Below are 20,349 nucleotides of genomic sequence, written 5' to 3'. Positions count from 1 at the left end.
TTGGTTTATCAAGTCAAACAAAGACAACTAGGAGAGCTGCAAAAACCTGTACATTTTCCTGATGAGACTGTTTAAAATTACCCATCAGAATGTGCAATTATTTTCTCTTTATCTTGCATTTTCAAAACAAGTGTATACTATAAAGGATATGAGGCAATTAACTGTAGTCAAAGCCTAAGCTTTGTATGCCATTAAGTCAAAATGAGAAGGAATTCTTCTAATCTATTTAATAGTAGTTATTCTTCCAAGACTCTGAATTGCTTTGGAAAGCAAAATTTCACTATAGGTAAAGACTTTTACAAATCTTAAGTAATACTTTTGTAATAGCATAACATTATAATTTACCATCATCTTTATAACTACAAGTATATTCCATGACACAGTTGAAGCATAAGGAGAAGTTTAGTTTGGGAAGTTCTGCTTTTTCCTTGTGAAACTAGGGAACAGGTTGTTCATGATTTTCCTCGTGTTTAAAAATCACACTGCTGCCAAAGTGAAGCAGCAATTGCTTTTGGTTTGATGCAGAATCATGTTTTAACATTGTGGGCTTAAAGCTAGTGAAAATCTTGATGTTTGTCAGCTGAACTATTCTTGAGCTTGATCAAAAGACTTGGCATTGCATTGAGTACTTTGGCTGACAGCATGCTAGAACTGTCCAGCTTTGAGAAACTGGGATGTCTTGGCAATTGAAATCACCTGAAAAAAAGAAAATATTTGGAGAAGATTTAGTTTCTTGGAACTGCTGACTATAGTTTTGTCTTTTTGTAGGTGTAAATGGAGAATGTCTAGGTAACTAAATGTATCGCTCAAACATTTTCACTGTGGATTTATCATCTTGAGCCACGCTTTTCTGCTTCCCTGTATTCTTGTGAGAGCAGTTTTAAAAACCACAAAATCATTTAATCCTTGAGATAATATAGCATCCAGGGCTCTTGATAAGCCAGTAGACTCATTAGGACAGTAGCAGATCACACTAATGAGTGGAGTACCAGCTGTCGAGTGATGGTGCACCTGGGATGACAATTGACTTTCATCATATTTCAACTCATTATAAAATTGCTCTCACAGACCACTTGCTTGATTTGTGCATTGCAAGGCCTGTGCTTATGGTGCTAAAGCAGACAACCTGTTTTCAAAGCCCATTATCTTTCTTGCTGCTGAAGTAGCACTGCACCTACCTAGAAGTGTTTTAGGTTGCTATGATAAAATACTGCTTATCTAAGGAGATAAAGAAAGAGAATTTAACCCTTAACCTCTGACTGATATCTCTTTTTCTTCTGTTGAGGGTCATTGAGTCCTTTCTAGATGTTGAAAGAGGCCCAAAGTTGATCAGGATTACACAATTCTGGAACCAAACTCAGTGAGAAGAGAAAGTGTCTACTTTGCAAGTGACTGCAGGGATGGCACGTTCAAAGTGCTTATCTCTAAGTATCTGTCTGATGGTAGTGTTCAGGGCCATGTGCATCAAGGTACGATTCCTTTACTTGCCAAACTGATCTGTAATGAACAATTTTATCATGGATAAAAGTGTCAACTGTATGATGGGCAAGTGGTTTTGTTTCTTAAGCTGACTTCAGGACAGTGAAGAAAACTTAAAAATAAGAGAAAATTCTTCTTAGTGTTTTGATCTACAGTATTTGCAGATCGACTATAATTACTTTTTCTGAGGAAGAATAAGAGGTTTTCTGTTTTGGAAAGTATTTCTGTATTTGCCATCATTTGTTTAAAGAAGAAAAAAAGCAAAGCTGAAAGCAGAAGTCCTTCTGAGCTGTTAGTTGTAAAGTCTCTTGTTGCAAGAATTGACGCAGGGATTACACTGCAGAATGGCTTGAACCCCACTGAATACAGACAGCTGGGGACTCCCACCTAATTGCTTTCAAGTTGCATGTGGGGTGTTGGGTGTTAGGAGGGTTAAAATGACACTAATTCTGCAGACTGTACTGGGCATTGCAGGATATATTGTCAGCCTCCTATCTTCTACTCCATTAATGGAAGGATGCTCTCAGTTTGTAACAGAGGCTTTTTATATCATTCAGTTAGAAGTAGATGGATCGAGTCCTGGTATACACCTACACATTTTGTACCAACACAAAACTGAGAGAATTCCAGGTGATACTTTTAAATCTCTGATTGTTTAAGTGAATTTGTCCTTTGCTAGTAGTTAATTACCTACCAGCCAAGCCTTATTTGTCCTGTTAGAGTTAAAAGGCAGATCTTAATGTCATGCAGAGCACAGGAAGTATACTGTCTTAGCTGATGGAAGCAGCTTTATCATTACCAATTGCTCTATTTGCATAGAATATATTGTTTGGTTTGAGTGAGTGAACTGAGTTATTTCTGAACTGACTTGGATATAATTTTTGTGAGATGGCATTTGGCTTGCAGTAGTCTTATCTGAGTCAACAATCCAGAGTTGAAATTGGAATCATATATCTCAAACAGATATTGAATTTCTGTATCTGCTGAATCTGAAGCTGTCCCCATTATAAGGATTTTTATAGCCTTTCAGTTTGAATTGTGGTTGAATGCTGACCATTGCAAAAGCAACCACTTCCAAGCAGATATAATTACAAGATTCCTATACTTGGGTATCTGCGTCATTCGTCTCTATTTGCATTTATTCAGGACTCTTTCTGCCTTCTTGGAAGTTCAAGCTTTCTGACTATTGTCACTTGAAATATTTTGGGTGAATCTATTCTCAGGTGTGAGTTTTGGTTAAGTGAAGGAAATAAATTAAAAGACGAACCTTTTGTTGTGAAAGACCCCAGTACTTGTGGACGTTACACATGTTGCATTTAGAGTGACAGGTTAAGTGTTAAAAGGAAAATAACACTTTTCTGTTGGAGGTGTTGTGCTATCAATTTAAGGTCTAGTTCAAGGATCATCAAAGTACATGCACTGATGGGTCTCTAGTTTCATATCATATAATATCTCAGATGGTGAAGCCTGTACTTTTGCCCAGGACATGTTAGATGGAGAACAGCGAAGTGTTTACGATGCATTAACAGGCCATATTCTAATACACAGTATTTCTTCAAGGTAAATTTTTGATTGCATGATTTAAGTAAGAGTCACTTGGATGCTATGTAAATACTACCCTAGTCAGATCAAATTAAAATCATTAATAGTCATGCTAATTTTTGGTTGTTGCTGTTAGGTTCAGATGTTATCAACAGGTTGTAAATCTGCTGAATGAATCATATCGTTAGAGCTTGAAGCGTGGCACTTGTTATTCCTCAGGCTTAGATTAATCACACACAATTACTTTCGTTGATGTACAGGTTATCTTGAACAATCCGATTAGATATTCAATATTCATTGCCATATGCCTGTTGTAGACAGAAAAGTACCCATTTTTAGCATCCTGTTCTAGTATTACAAAGTATCATTTGTTAATTTTTTTGGATACCCAAGAGGAAATACTAAAAAATTCAATTGAAAGCACTGAAATTTAGGTTTTAGTTCTTGCTTCCTTTTCTTATGTTCCTTTTCCTACACAGATGGTTTCTAGCATATATTTTTGATGGTGCTTGTACAGTTCCTTTCAAAGCCCTGTGATTTACAGATATGCAAGTACCTGTCTTGTGCTTTTTTCTTCCACCTTAACAGGCAGCATAACAGCCCTTATTCTCTTGATGAATTGCGTCTGTTCTGTAGTAGATGGAGAACTGGTAGGAAAAATGGCTGGAGTACTTATGAAGGTAAGAAAAAGAAATGAATTATCCTACTATGACCCATGTTTCATATTCCCTCTTCTTTTCTTTCAGCTGTTGGGTTGCTTTACTACTTTTAGTGTACCTAGAGCATTGCATTGAGAGGCATGAATGCACAAAAAACAAGGTGTGACCTTAGACCTATCTCCATTAATGTGTAGCATCACTTTTCTTTGCTACTGCTGCTGTCAAACATTCTTAATAGTCCTCTTTGGAGGCACTGTGGTTCAACCCTACCCATCAAGTAAACACCATACTGGCTCACTCCCAGCCCTCTACCTCCCTGGTGGGATGGGAGAAGAACTGAAAACAAGTAAAACTCTGAGATTGAGATAAGGGCAGTTTAATAATTGAAGTTAAAAATAATAATACTAGTAATGAAAAGGAAGATAACAAAAAGAGTGAAATACAACCCAAGAATCTCAAGTGGATGCACAGTGCAGTTGTTTACCACCTGCTGTGACTGATGCTCAGACAGTCCCTCAAACACTGATCCACCTCTTCTGGCCAACTCTCCCCTCACTTTATATACTAGGTGTGACATCATATGGTATGGAATATCCCATCGGCCAGTTGGAGACAGCTGTCCTGGCTGTGTCCCCTCTCAACAACTTCTGTCCTTCCAGCCTTCTCAGTGGCAGGGCATGAGAAGCTGAAAAGTCCTTGACTTAGGACATGCACTACTTAGCAACAATATTAAAACCAGTGTGTTATCAACATTATTCTCATTCTAAATCCAAAACACAGCACTATACTAGTTATGAGGAAGAAAATGAACTCTGTTCTAGCTGAAACTTAAAAGGCTTAAAGAGGTTTAAAATAATCTGAAACACCTGTCAGTGGCAGAAGAAAATCTATTAAGTAACAGCGGGTGAAAATCTGAGCCATCTTATGCTGAATGTTACCCACATCAGTTGGTATACCAGAAGTGTGAAGCTTGGTTTTGAATCACCTTACAGTCTTGATTAGAAAATGATTTTTTATCATATACTAATCTGTTCTGGAGTGAGATGGAAAAGACTTATGCTGCATGCATAATGCCTGTGCATTTAAACTAGCTCAGGCTATGACCATGCATTAAAAAGTGGGCAGTGAAAGATTCTGTTTTTCAGGTTTGTTTAGCTGGCCATTTTAACTTAAAACTCTGAAAAACTGATCTCTCTCCCACGAGCAAGTTAGCTTTTATAAAATGATTTGCTTTCCTACACAGCAGCTTTAAATACTTAGTTCATGTCTGTTCTTAAAAGCTGAGGCTACAGCTTAAAGGCTGCACTTAGGCCACAGCAATCTCAGGCAACATTACAGGCCTGAGGAAGAGTGGCTGGAAGGCTGTCCAGAAAAGGACTTGAGGGTGGTGTTTGACAACTGGTTGAACACGAGCCAAGTGTGTGTAGATGGCCAAGAAGGCCAATGACATCCTGGATTGTAATCAGAAATAGTGTAACCAGCAGGACCAGGGTAGTAATTGTCCCCTTGTACTTGGAGCTGGTGAGACTGCACTTCAAGTGCTGTGGTCAGTTTTGGGCCCCTCACTATAAGATGGACAGTGAGACAGTGGAGTGTGTCTGGAGACGGGCAATGAAGCTGGTGAAAGGTCTAAAGCCCAAGTCTGATGAGGAACAGCTGAAGGATCTGGAGATGTTTAGCCTAGAGAAGACTGAGAGGAGACATGATCACTCTCTGCCACTAGCTGGAAGGGAGGTTGTAGCAAAGTGGAGGTCAGTATTTTCTCCCAGATAACAAGTGATGAGACAAGAGGAAATGGGCTCAGGTTGCGCCAGAAGAGGTTTAGATTGGAAATTAGGTAGGATTTCTTGACTGTAAGGGTTGTCATTGGAATGAGTAGCCCAGGGAGGTGGTGGAGTCACTCTCCCTGGAGGTATTTAAAAAGTGCAGAGATGAGGTGCTTAGGGACATGACTTAGTGGTGGGCTTGGCAGTTCTCAGGTTAATGGTTGGACTCAATGATCTTAAAGGTCTCTTCCAAACTAGTGTGATTAAAATAAAGCCTTGAAGCTTTCTCAAAGCCAATTCCTAACATCTGAGAAATACCACAGTATTGTGTAAGTATAAAATGATTGGGTTAACAGACTGTTAGTACCGTGCAACCTTGTAGTAGATGAACCACTTATTAGGCTGGTCTCATACTAGCAAACAACATATTTGGAAGGCACTTGGAGCTCCAGATTATTGAGAACTGGATTTTGTCACACCAAGCATTGCTCTGTCAGAACTTGGGTCCACCTCTGGGTTCATGTACTATGAAAATTTCTTAAAGTTCTGTTCAGACAAGTCAATTGTGCAACTAACTTTTCTGTCTGACACTGAGTTTAAAGAGCAAAAAACCATACTTCTTTAGTAGATAACCCTGTTTTATCCCCATAGTTCAAAGTAGCTGTAGTAGAGACTAAGCACAATTTCTTTCAGGACTAATTATTAATATTTTGCAGATGTGGCCACCCTAGCAAGGATAGAAAACAACTTCTTTGGTAATAATAATATAGGTAATTTGGGTAGACTTCCTGGGCAGTTTGAAATAAATAGTAAGACTGGTTTAAAGACCTGAATTCTGCTTCTGTACATTCTATTTGAGAGATTAACTTTCCTTTGTGTCTGTTTTTATTACTTTTAATGTCATGTGTATTTTATGGTACATACAAAAGTTAATGTTTGATAAACTTTACCAGAGAGTGAAATAGAAATTCAGTTCCATATAAAATATATTTATAATATATTATCATGCTTATAAACATATTTCTGTGACTCTAAATTCAATTTAAAATCCAGGCAAGTCTCTGGGCACAAGGGAGATGTATCAGAGCATGAGCTGTCCTTCTAAACTTGTAAATATGGTTGTGTTAGGCAAAGCTAATCACCGCTGAGGCAAATTAGCACGAGACTGGGAATACTAAAAGTAGCTTCTGGCCATAGCCTATGGTTCAGCCAGGGTGAAATGTGGCTGGGAGAGGGCTATGAAAAACATCATGACAGGATTCAGATGGAAAGGAAAAGGTGGAGTAATTTCTGTAGTAATACAGATATCCTAGTTATTTGCGGTTGACAGGCCTGGGACTGTGGCTAACAAGGCTGAAAAAGGGGGAAAAAAACCTACTAAAAATAGAAAGAATTTAAAAATAACTAACATTAAAACCAAACCAATCCTTGCTGAATGATGAAAGAACAGCTCCATGGCATAGGAGTAAGGATGTAAGGTTCACCTTGTGTTTACTCCTTTTGGGCTTTCAGCAAAGAATTTAGATCTGATTGAAGCATTGTCAGCCACTTGCTTATACTTAAACAAAAGAGGTCAAAGAGAAACTGAGGTGGGAAGGGGACAATGCCAGATAGTAGATTTGGGGTGGTGTTGATACAATATATTTCACAGAGGGATTAATGTGTCTTTCATTGCTGATTTGTCTTGAGCAAAGTAGGCAACCCTCGATGTCAGCTTTAGGCTGGTTTTATTGACTTAAAGATTAACTTTCTTATTTTAATAACTTCAAAAACTGAGTTTAGGAAAGCCACAAGCAACTATTGGAGGACTTTCTATTTTCCCATATACAGCATTTTCTCAGGTACTAAAAAAACAAAATGTAGTGTTATGTAAAACAACCCTGAATACAAGTGTTGTTATACTATATACTTCACTGGCCCCTGGTTAGTAAGCAAGGTTAGAGTTGTAAGCAGTGTAGTAGTGTTGGCCTGGGGAAACCTAAAACTACAGGAAGAGCCAAAGTGCACACAGAAAAGATATATCTCTAGTTAGTTAGTTATCTTTCTTTGAAACAATTAAGAGAAAATAGACATTGTACTGTTTTCTAACTATATACCATTAAGCAGTCAGCCTTCAGCACCTGCACAAGTCAAATACATAATTATACCCCTAATCCTGCTCTTTGCTGAGATTGTGCCCCAGTCATTTTGTTGATTTTCTTCAAAGAGTCACCGAAGTTGGCTGTTAGGAGCTTATTCTTCTTCCACCAGTTATGAACATCTCAGTTCCTTCCTCAGGGTCTGCACCAGCAAAGGCTTTGCCTTTTTCTTGGTTGCTCTCTAAGAATCAGTTGAAGCCTGAGGAAATCTCATGGATTTCCACAAATGTGAGAAATACCCTGTGAGGTCAGACAGGTCTCTGATAGTGACAAATGAAAATGTTGTTTAGGGAGAACACACAAATCTAGCTGCCTTCTGCCACATATTCTACTTGTACTCTTCCATCCACATTCATTGCATGAGGGATGTTAGAGGGAAAAGTCTGTTCCTTCAGTGTCTGTTTGTAGACCTGTTGTCCCTGAAGTGGTACAATGCCTGCTTTAACCATTTACCTCTACAGCTTCCTATGGTAACAGATTCTGGAAGTTCACTTTAACCCCATGAAAAAAAGCAATTTATGTGTTTTAAACTGATCCCCCACTGTTTTCAGTGAGTGAGGTATAGTTCTGGTATTTGAAGGATTTGGTGGATAAGTTGTGTGTTTCATTTTTCCTCTGGCGTCATGATTTTGTAAGCTTTGCTTGTGTGCCACCTCAGCATTTTTAGTTCTAGCAAGGCAGCTGATCTCTCCCTTTCATCATTCTAGTTGCCCTTCTCTGTTCCTTCCTTATCTGTGCTATTTCCTTCCTAAGATGTGGAGAGTGAGGCTGAAAATGGTGCTTGAGAGGAGAGCTCAGCAAGGTTTTGCACAGAGGCAGAACCTTGCCCTCTGTCTTGCTTTACTGCCCTTCTGGGTACAGAAGACAAACTGCATCATCATCTGTTTGATGCAAACCCCTGACCCAGCCATTTTCCTTTTACATCTTCCTGATCTTGAGGCCAAGTCTTAATGGTGCTGCCCAGAACTGCAACAAGCACAGGCCCTCTAAATGCCCTGGGTATGATCCTGACCTTGGCAAGTGAATTCTTACTTCTTGTGGAAAGTTGTAAATAGGGTTTACTTCTGGTAACTGGGGGCTGACTGCCCTTCCCCACGGGATGGTTAATGACCAGGATGATCCCCCATAGGTTCTGTTAGCATAGCCACAAGGGTGGAGGGAAAGACTCCCCAGAATCCTGTTTGAGATGAGTGTTGCCTGGTGGCTGTGCACACTGATGAGAGAGAGAAGTTTCTCATTTTTGTCAATGAAGATTTGACTGTACATCAACTCCCACCATTTATTTTTATTTCAACATTTTCTTTCATGAAATGTTTAATTCCTTTGCATCACAGGCTGTTTTCAACATTAGCAATTTGCTTTAATACCAATTTCTTTTGAAACAGTCAGATTTTGAGAGGCAACTAGTAAGGCTGAAATAGTTTATGTGACTGAGACTGAAGCCTAAAGATACCCGGTCATTTCTCAATGATTTTCACTCATATTTATCCACAAACAGCTACAGATATTTTTAGAAAATCATCTTATTCCCAAAGCCATATTATTGCAAATTGAATTATTATTGGAATTATATTCCAATAATATATTCCAATATTAATTCTTAGTCCAGAGACTCCTCATCCCAAATGATCTTCTGTGTTCTTTCTCTCCCCTTTCTTGCCATGGTCTAACTCTTTTTATGTCAGTAGCCTGGAGGCAAATGCTGGTAATGGTCCTTTCCAACTGGGGAAACAGGCTGAGGTATCAGTTGTGGGGGGAGGCCTGTTCTGCTTTTTAGCAAGTGATTGTTTGAAACGTTATTCCTCGCTTCATTGAAGGTATTGCTGTTGTGGAACATTCACCTACGTAAATGTGATGGGAAGAGAGGATATGGATGCATCTTAAAGTGTACTGTTTTGATTCCAGTTTCTATTGAGGGATAAACACTCAGAAGCCATGCCTGTACTGAGCCCCAGGTGGTACCTCTGTGCCTCAAAACATAATTAGTATTTTTCATGTGATTTCAATCATATGTTTCTCAAGTGATCCCATGGCTCATCTGAATTTGACAGGCTCCTTTGTCTGCAAAGTGAAAAGCATGCTCTTTCTTATTGCTAGCTACTAGCCAGGCTGTAGCTCATGATCCCTATCTGCATTTAAAATGCTACTTCAAAGAGAGGCCCACCCTCAATACCTGCCTATTCTCAGAAAAAAAATAAATCAGGGTTATAAGAATGTTTCCTGGGCCTCACTTTGCCATCTTTAACAGGAATGTACTAAAATATGAGCTGCTACCAGGTGCTACCTTTCGCCCTACTTTGTTCCTTCCCAAGTGGCATTTGTCATCCTGGTTCCAAAGAAGCTGTTGGCTCTATGGGGTTTGGGGAAGTCAGCTCCGAGTTAACGGTAACTTGTGACTCCTTTGGTCTTTAGTTCCATGGCCCTCTTCCCTTTTTACCTCCCATATCCCAGAAAATCTGGAAGGAGTTTTTCTCTCCAGCATGGCTGTCCCTCCAGCAGTGCAGAGGGCTCTGCTCACAGGGACAGGAAAGCCTAACTACTGCATGCACTGGAGAGGTGGGGAGCTTTTTCTGTGGCCCTCCACATGGTTATAGAGTAAGATGTACCCTGAGAAAGAAAAGTCAGTTATTCTTACCCAGATGTCTGTGCAAACCTGGAGAGGGGGTGATAACAGTTACTTCATTAGAGGAAGTACCCTAGGCTGTCCTTAGGTATGCATTCATGAGAACCTTTACCCTTCTTTGCACAGACATTTCCAATTCCATATCAAACCCAGCCTTTGCTTTCATAGGGTCACTTCCATATAACTGCTGATATTAATACAGCAAATGGTAAAAGACCAGGCACTATGGGGTCTTGAAAGATGTGCCACAAAGGAGAAGCATACTGGGGCACCCAGCAGGACACCCAGGCCTGGCTGATGTACTGTATGTAACACCACAAATGCCTGCTTGGGACCTTATGTCCAATGCACTTGCACCTTACTGCCTCTGTTTCTCTGGGCTCCCAATGTTCAGAAGATGAGGCAATTAGAAAGCAGTGTAATATCTTGGGGTGCAATGAACAATCCATATCTTATGTGGCACATTTAAGAGAAAATAATCTTTGCAAAGGTTTCATCAGTATTTTCTCCCTTGAAGGAAAATATTACACTGAAAATGAGAGAAAACATGGCTTTTGTTTTGTACCAAATATTTCTCTTTGTGTAGGTCACTTCACAAACTGCAGATATGTTACTTGAGAGCCTGTTTTCTTCCTGAGGCATTTTTGTAGCTATGTGATGTGAGCTGTATGTGTCTGTAAGCCTCATACACAAGGTGGAAATGTCTACAAAGGCACAAAGAAGCATCTGGATGCATGGTAGGTGTTGGGTCTGTGCCTGAGGCTGACAAGGACTAATTGTCACTAGAAGCTGCCTATGGGAAGCTCAGTAAGGTTGAGAAGCACGTGAACTCTAAGTTCAGCAAAGTGCTGGCTCCAGATAGCTGGAGAGAATGCAAACAAGACAGAAGATGTTTCTTTGTGAAATTATCTTGTCTGAGATGTTTGATAAACTACCCTTGAAAGCAGTTAGAAATTGCCTGCTACAAAAGAAATTGAACAACAGCAGGTCATCCTGCAAGAGTCCTATGATTTGAAATAGATTCCTCCTCTGCAAGAACCAGATCTCTCTGTCTTCTGAACACCCTGTAAAGCCTCCTTTATGAGGTTTGTAAGAGGGTTTAAGTACCATGAAGGTGCTTTTGTTTGTGTTCTGTCGATAGAGTTCTCTGGTGCCTGAAAGCTTGTTATCAGGGAGGTTTTGCTGAAGCGCTGGCTGGACAGAAGGATAATCCTAGTGACTTCAGTCTAACTGTAATGCTTTTTATGTTCAAGCACTAAATGTTTTAAAGTGTTTATTAAGGAGGGTGGAGGAGGAGGAGTGAAGATGAGAAAATTGGTATCAGCAAGATTCCAGTTCTTAAAGGGCCATTGATGCCTTTTCTTTAGGAAGCCCCCATAACTCTTCAGTTCATAACAGGGTTTGATGTGCAGGAGGGGAAGTGCACTGGGCTTCAGGAGTGTCTCTTCTGCAGTACAGAATTTTTATTAGCATTGGGAGAATTGTAAGCTGTTGATTGCTATTTCCATATCAGTCCTCATGATAATTTTAGCAACTGCATTGGAAGGCCCCATTTCACACAAGCACTCAGCATCTGTGTTCCCAGTCTGTCAGCCACAGCAGCTGTGCTGAATGAGGGGAAGGAAAACCTGTGTGGGAGAGGTCTTCCTTAAGGCAAAGGGTTAGATGATAGGTATATAGCATATCTTTTTTTTCTGCCCCCAAAACCAAATCAGACTTAGAAATAAGTTTGATTTCGTCCTAAATCTAATGTCTGCCTGCCCTTGGGCACTATTTTGAGCTGCCTTATTCCCAGCTCCTGGAAGCAGTCAGAGCTCCACACTGAGCTGCTGTGCTAACAACCAGCCAGCACGCCTCATTTTGAAGGTTGTCAGTGGTGATGGTACAGGTTCAATGCTTCAAATCTTGGTGCCAATTCCTGATAACAAAAGTGTTGCCTCTGAACTCAGTTGATTCTTTTTTACTCTTTTCATTCAAATAAACTGTTTAACATGGTGAAGCACACAAGAGAAGGATTTACAGTCATATGCCTCCTACTGGGCATGATAGTGATATTCAGTGTTTTTTCAATAGGATATTCAAACTGCTGGATAGATGCTCAAGGAGATATATTTAGGACAGGGTGATCCTCATAGTTTTACTACTTCACAATTAAATAGTGTTCATTTAAAAGTTTGTTACAGGTCCATAGCTCTCCACTTCTTGGCTATGCTGAGTCCCAACATGTTTTTAGCGCCTTAATTCCTATATGTCATCTTAGGCCAGAAATATAAGTAGTGGAGAAACATCTGTATGTGAAGAAATAGATCCATGTGTATTGAATAAAAGCTGTGCAATCACCCATGCTTAAAGCCAGAAAAATAAATACGAAGCTGTAAAGTAAATCTTCCAATATGAAATTTAAGAAATATGATCTCTTCAGCTTTGAAGGTGATTGTTGATGTATAAATGCTTATACGCAGAAATGAGAAGTGACAAACTTCTCAGTGTTTTTAGACAAAAGCCTAATAGCTTGCAGGAGAAGTTTCCAGCTGGAAGCAGCAATCTGGTAGATGGGGATTTCCACATGTGAAGTAAATTTGCTGGCCTGTGTGCACTGTCTAGTGATTTCAAAATGAGATCAGGCAGCTTTCTTAAAAAAAATTATTTTATTCCATCCTTTTTAAGTCCTTTGACTGCATTGTGCAAGGGCAACTCTGCTGAGTTGTCTCTTCTAGCATTTGTCTGCAAGTCCTGTAACGAAGACTGGTTGGTTTACCCACCACACCTGCACACTGCTTCTGTAATCACCCTTGACTTGAAAGTCTCCAGGCTTTGTATTCCAATTTCATCATGTGTAAATAACACTTCAGAATTCCATGCCATTTCTTTTAGCTGCTGACTGCTCTTGACACTTCTCATTTTTCATATATTGCAGTTGTAAATTGGCTTTTAAATCTTTTTTTCTCCCTAATATTCTATAAATCCCAGCAGCTGGCATATGTTAGTTAGCTGGCATATGGCTGTTAGTTTTGGTTTTAAAGTCAAAATCTCCATAAGGCATGGACAGATGTTGATATCAAAACAACAGCTGCAGCACCACATTCTTGTCCTGAACCAGAAGCAAAATGCTCTCATAGAGGGTTAGTAGTACTTTAGGCTCAACGTTATTAGACAGAAGAAATGTTACCTCTTGTCAAAACTTCATAACCACTTTTCTCCAAATCGGTGTTGCTGTTTTCCATGCATTGGATGCAATGGATTGCGGCACACAGGTTCTGTAGCAGTTTCCATGTCCAAAACCTCTTAGGAAACAGTTTGTAGAACTCACCTAATAAAACTGCTGCCACAATTTGGTGTTTGGTTTAGGATAATTAGGTTTCTATTTGGCTTGTAGCATTTTGTTCAGGTAAAGTGGATCCCAAAAGAGGTTGACATTCCTTGAGACACAGAGTCTTCTTTAATATGAAAAATAGCTGTTATTTTAAAAACATTGGTCAGATGAACTTCAGCAGTAGGTTTTAGACCAATTGATAGGTTCGGACACCAGATGGTAATAGTAAGAATGATTTCTGATTGCCCTAGAGAACCTAATTGATACCGTTGTCAGCTGACTTCAGTTAGGGAAAGCTAAAAGGGCCTTACCACATGCTGCAACTAAAGGAATGTGTACTTCATTTACAAAAGCTGTCTCCATGCTATTGCCACTTTCTTCTCTTGATCCTAGCACTTCAAGTCTGATCTGAAGGATGTTTGAGTAGTGCTTTTTCCAGCTATATTTGGGAATATGCAACAAGTAGGACATAAAACATACCAGTTGTGCTTTTGTTTCATCTTGTTCTTTTTGTTGTCAGGCCCCTGAGGACACTCTTCAGTTCTGGGTATTGTCTATCTGTGCTCAAGGTTGTTGCTGATGTGGTGCTGCTTTGTGACCTTGGCTTAAAGTGAATTGTGTTCAGGTGAGATATGTGAGAAAGAGCTGCGAGAAACAGCTTCTTTACTCTGGAACAGCTTTTCAGTCTAAGCTTTGTCACAGCCATGCCCAAGTACCCTGTCAATCTCTCCCCCTGACCTCTTGGCCTGATCAGAGATCAGCTTCATTACTGAAAACTTGCCTAGCCATTGCTGTTTCTTGGCTGCCCTGGCTATCTTCATGGGACCTGATCCTGACCCTTATTTGTTGACTTGATTTTTCTGCTTCACCTTGGACCTGCCCTAATGCTATGGTGGGTCTGTGGACACTATGACTCCTGGCTGATCCTGGTTACTGTCACTGGGCCTGCTCTGCTCATCTTGCTTAGGTACTCTTGGCCGTGATGTTACTTCCAGTGCCTGCCTTGCTGTGACCCTCTGGTCTAATCTCCCCTTCCCCAAGACTCTATTGCTGTAACTTTTCTCCCAGCATAAGAGTAATGTCCTAATTTCTAGCTTTATTTAGTGAATGCTAGTGTAGTATGTTCTTTTGCCCATTCTGGTATCCAGATGCATTTCTGAACAATTACAAGCTTAGTGAAAAGCCTGGTGCTTTTTTTTTTCCTTGCTGGGTAGCAGATATGAGCAAATCTGAGCCTTTAAGTGTTTATAGATGTAAGTAGAATCCCTTGAAGCCATTGTGAGTTCTTCACTGATTTTTATTATTTTTTGTAAGGATCAGTCCCCAAGATAAATTCATGTTACAGAACACATCTGGTGTGGCAGTTTGCTGATGTAAGACCACTGCTTATACCAGATGTAGTCCATTCTACAGCGCAACTGTTTTACTCTTTCATCACATATGGACAGTTTGGAGATACAACATTCTTCATGATTGAGTAGAAAGGAATGGATCCATTTTCTCCTGGCACGGGAAAATTTTGAGCACCAACTGTTACCACCTTCAGGCATGGCTTACTAATGGAAGATAGCTTATGATGCCTCCATGAGGTTGCAGCGTGTTGAGTAGTTGACACTAAGTGCAATAAAATGGAAGGCCATAAGCCAAATAGCAGGGCAGCCATGCTACTAAATATTCATCCCTTCAGTGGTACCTGGGCTAACTGTTCATCATTAGTGTGATGTTCAGCCCCACATTAGTAAAACCCCTGTCTAAATGATAAATTTGCCAGCTGTACTCTGCTCTAGTTCAGATATACATGCTTGAACCTGCAGTATGTGGTGCAGATGTACTCTCACTTCTTCAGATGCCAGCCACAATTAAAGATGTTCAGTGCTTCCCATTGGAAATATGACACAGTTCTAACCTTGTTAGACTACAGTTTGTCATTTGTCTCAGTCTGGATTTTTCCTGAAAATGTCAGTAAAATTTTTCCAAAGCATAAATGATAGAAGAAACATGTTGATTCGATCATACCAGTAACCAGATACACAGTTCTTCTAATCTTGGGACTGAGAAGACTAGCTATCTCTTTGCTTTGGCCTCAGGAGATGATGATTGCTGGGTAGAAAAGAAGACTTTAGATCAGCTGCCTGTTTTGTGATTTCTAAAAAGGGACAATAAAATCTTCTAGAGGAAAAACATGATGGAGACAAATATTTCAATAGAGATTTGCAAAAGATTCTCAGCAGCTCAGAGATAAAGCTAATGTGAGTATGCCCTAGTCCAGAAAGCCTGGCCTCTATCAGGCATTTATATTGCTCCGAACCAACAGGTCTCCTTTGGTGCTTTTCATAAGCTCATTTGTTTTCTCAGAGGGTTGGTCAGGGTCTGTCTAGAATGGAAAATTCATCATTTTTGTCAAGGAAGAGACCTTAAGGCAACAGTCCAACTCATCAAGGAAATCAATTACAAAATAAAACTAGAACAGGGTGTTGGCTCTTAACGTTGCATCAGAAAGGGGGAGTGAACAGAGGTTCCCAGAGAACAGCAGTGTAACCACACAGATATCTCAGCACCTAAAATTACCATCCAGAAGAGTTCCAGCTGGACACCCAATGCAATGGGGAATAGAAGTGGGTCCCTTCCCACAGTACCACTCCCAAACATCTTTGCCCTGAGCGGTCCTTTACCTCTAATGAGTGGTGACCTGAGGCAAGAAGAGACTGACAGTGGCAGCTTTCACAGCCACAGACAAGATAATACCTATGAGGAGAGAACATTGCTCACTATGGTTGCTACCCCCTACAACAAATCAGTGGTCTAATATGAAAGGTTTGTTTTCTTTTATCAGTAATTCTTTTCCTTGGGGATCTTGCACATCCAAGAAGATCCTCTCATTTCTATCACTTAAGCCTCAGATAGTTTTCTTGATATCTGTTGATGAACCCTATTTCCCAACCAGTTCTTTGGTTCTTTCATGTGACTCCCAAATAGCTGATGTAGAAATTTCAAATGACAGCCATCGATGCATTCGTACTATGGAAAGTTCCAGTGTAATCTTCAGTGCCACAATGCCCTGCCTCTCTTCCCTGTTTGCTTTTTAAGAATGAACTTGAGGAATCAACATACCTGTAAGAAATAATCTATCTCACAGCTCCTCTACTTTCCCTTCTATTTCTCTGGTGGGGAATAAGGACAGTGCAGCTAACATAACTGCAAACTCTGTTCATTTGATAAGCCAGCTCCATTTTTCCTGTCTCTGAGTTTGTCTAAACTATAAACTTTCAGGGCAAGATCTCCTTTTTAATATTGCTGTTTGCTCAAAAAACTAACATTGTTTTGCAGCTCTGCTGGCCCCAAAGCACAATGTAATATACACAGCAAGATTATTGGGGAAAATGGAAAGATCACTGTGATGTTGAAGTAATTTTTCCTGTTCAAACAGAACTCAGAGGAACAGAAGAAATGGCCTTGTCGGAGAGGTTATTTCTGCAGAGAGAGCAGCAGACAGCCTGGTCTGCAGGGACCAAAGCTCATCTGCCTCAGAGGAAATCAGCTGCAGTTGAAGGAAGGTGTTTGTCACAAGGAGGCTAATCCCTGTAGAGGAGTCAGAGTCCAGTTCACAGCCGTCTTCACGAGAGACAAGCCCATCCTGGCTTCATTTGGCAAAGACAATTGTTGCAGAAACCCAAAGCTGTTAGTTGAGTTGGTGAAGACTGATGATGTTTAGAGAAAGGAGGTTCCAAGTAGAAAGGAACCCCATCCATTTCTCTTGTCCCTGTCTCCTAGAAAGGCAGGATCAGGGTAGATCCCTAGAGAATGTGCAGCTGTGCACACAACCTTTGCAAAGGCCCCAACTCACGAGAAGGCTTGGGATGGGTCTTGCCAGAGAATGATGTGTGGGTCTGGGTGTGGGGCTTAAGCTTGGAGACAGATCTGAAAAATGCCCTTACGTATTACATCCTGTAAAGAAACCTAGTAAAGGCTTGCCCCATGCTTCAGCAGAAGCTCTTCCTAATAAATGCCAACCTGAAAGCTCTTTGATGCATGTCTTCACCATCACATTGCAAACAAATACAGCTGAGTTTTAAAGCAGTGTAAATCTCAATGGCAAGAGGGAGCATAAGGAGGGATTGTACCACAAACAATTGCTTATTTACTCATTTTTCTTCAAATACCACTGATGTTCAGACTTTTTTTTTTGCCTTAAAAGCTGCTGGTTGTTGATTGTTTCTCCTGACCTAACCCAAACCATCTGGAACTAGTGTCTGAAACTTGGATTTCCACCTGCTTATTCACCATGTCGTTTTTGCCCTGTTTTTCATATCTTCACTGCTGAGCCTACGAGCATATTTACTTCTTTGATTCTGATTTTCCCTTACTGTACTTCAAATTTGTTTTGCTGCTTCTGCTGTCTTCATCCTCTCCTGTTTCTCCCTCTTTATTCTCTCTCACTCTTATGTTATCTACCATGGTGCTATCCATGCTTCTCTAATTGCCAGTTTTGGAGAGCTGAGTGTAAGAGTAAAACGTCAAAGACACACTCTCATTTGCAATCTGTCCTAAGCAATCACCACCCCATTGCTCATAGAACTGTGGTTTAGTTGACAGTGGTAAATACATTCACCAAATTATGCTCCTTTAATGATTCCTTTTCCCTTAAAGATGCTTCATCTGTTAACTCTTAGAAAAATTAGAACAATTACATCTCCACTTCTTTATTAGGTGTTTCCTCCTGAAGTTGAAGCTGTCATAAGGATTTGTATACAGCTGCAGAATTGCAACAAATAAAATGTAAGTTTAGTGTACTTCAGTGTTGAGAGTAAGCACACACATTTCATCAAAGCCAAACCTTTCACACTTTCTTAATATGTTTACAGTGTCATAGTCTTGTTGTGAAGAGTATCAGTCTCATTGCACAATTCTTGGTGCAGTCCTTAAATGTGTTCTGTTATCTCCTCATTTACATACCTCTTTGTGAGCTGTTTGGCTGTGTTCCCCTAGGGTGTATTCAGGATACCTGTATTGTTGATTAACAGGTAGGTACCTGCCATTTCTGTGCTAACTGCACACTCAGTGTCACCTGCATGTGTCACTGTCAGAGGAAGAAGCCACACATATCCTAAACTGTACTTATCAGCCATTATCATGGCTTAGAGGGAAGCTGAAAACCATCCTTACTACCTCCTCGGTGTCATATGAACACATTAATCCATAAAATATATATGGCTTTATTCTCTACTGACAATACCATATGTTGTTTTCTGTAAGCCAATGCCTCACTTTTATGTCTGTGTTACACACGGGGCTACGCCGCTCAGGGACCTAATTGTTTTCTGTGTGAAATGCTGTAGCACAGGCAGGATGCCCAGTCGCCTCCATCGGAATGGGGATTCACACCATCTGCTCCAAGCGTGGAAGCAGAAGTGCTGAGGCAGGAGCTACAGCTGCCTGTGTAGCCCGCACAGAGGCTCTTCTGCTCTGCTAAATAAGATAGTGCTAGTGAGCCAAATTGCTTGAGTGCTGATCCCTAATAGGCCAAAGAGCAAAATTTCAGTTCACTCCAGCCTCTGTTCTGGAGCACACCAGGTGGGACAAAGCCCAGGAATGGCTGGGGATGGGCTGCTCCCAGGCCTGTTCCTGGCAGGTGGCATGAAGGTGACTGCACCAGTTGTGGTCCTCTGCATTGCAGTCCTCCAGTGAGCTCCCAGCACCTCTTGTGCCATACGCACTCTTGGTGCTGAACAAATGCCACTTGCGTGGAGGGCAAAGTTGTGTCCTTATCCAGGGTATCCCTGCACTCCCTCAGATGAGCATCCTGAAGATAACAAGGAATAAACTGGTGACCCCAGCACCCTGTGCGTCTGTATGGAGCAGAAATGAGCCTCTCCTGTAACTTGCCAGGGGCTGCTTCAGCAGTTCACCACTCTGCACTGAGTGGATCTCCTCATTATGACACCTGTTGAGGCTGCCTGCACCAGGGCTTCAAACATGAACCAGAGCTAGAGGGAAGCTCAGCACAGGTGCCACCTGGCTTAGGTGAGCTTGGGTTCCACCACAGCACTAGGTAACCTGTGCCAGCATCTCTGGGCACAGGTACCATCTTTCCCTGGGGATCAGTCGGGTTGACCTATGGTTCCTTCCAGCCTTCTTGTTGCCTTTAAAAAAACCCATATCTGTAACATTAACCTTCTTGCAGTCATCAGGATCCTCTCCTGCCTGCTATGCTTGTCTGTAGACAATGGGCAGTGACCTTTGCACTGACCCTAGCCAGCAATATTGATGCTCTGGAGGGAGCACCACCTGACTCCATGGGTTGCAGCGCATGCAAGTCACCTCAGTGTCCTTAACTGCAGCTTCCTCAGTGCCCTTCTCAGCATCTGTTGGTACTTGCAAAGGCCAGGGAGTGCAATTCACATGTGACAATTGATGCAAAAAAAAGCTTCTGATTACTTCAGCCTTTTCTGTGTTGTCTGTCACCACATTGTCTTTCCCATCTACCTGCAAACTCATACCTACAGGTATCTCTTTTTACTGCACTACCCTTTATGGCTCTCACTAATTTTAGTGACAGCTGGGTTTTAGTCTCCCTGATTTTACCCCTCAGTGCCTTTTTGCTTGTGCTTCCTGCATATTCCCTATCTATATGGGAGTTCATTAAGATAGTCCTTGTCTTGCTAAATGGGCTATCAGCTGAAGCTTCCTATGCTCCTGCACAAGAGGATAGTTCATGCGTGAGCTCTCAGGAAGTTCTCTTTAAAGCCCAATTAGTTCTTCTGGGGACTCTTCCCCTTCATGGCTTGTTCCCACAGGAACAAGTATGTCCTGAGTAAGTCGCTCTGCTTGC

General features: G+C 40.9%; 1 long non-coding RNA gene across 1 annotated transcript in view; it reads left to right on the top strand.

The window, feature by feature from the left end:
• LOC133628871 (uncharacterized) overlaps positions 1 to 14,123 on the top strand; it is a 49,674-nt gene extending 35,551 nt beyond the window's left edge. Inside the window, exons 2-3 of the long non-coding RNA XR_009820895.1 lie at positions 3,610 to 3,701; positions 14,041 to 14,123. This is a non-coding gene — a long non-coding RNA (uncharacterized LOC133628871). The remainder of the gene's footprint in view (positions 1 to 3,609; positions 3,702 to 14,040) is intronic.
• The last annotated feature ends 6,226 nt before the right edge of the window (positions 14,124 to 20,349 follow it).

The sequence above is a fragment of the Colius striatus genome, chromosome 1 (assembly GCF_028858725.1).
Source record: "Colius striatus isolate bColStr4 chromosome 1, bColStr4.1.hap1, whole genome shotgun sequence".
Lineage (NCBI taxonomy): Eukaryota > Metazoa > Chordata > Aves > Coliiformes > Coliidae > Colius > Colius striatus.
Note: the sequence above shows the minus strand (reverse complement) of the source record. Positions and strands in the feature narration are given on the sequence as shown.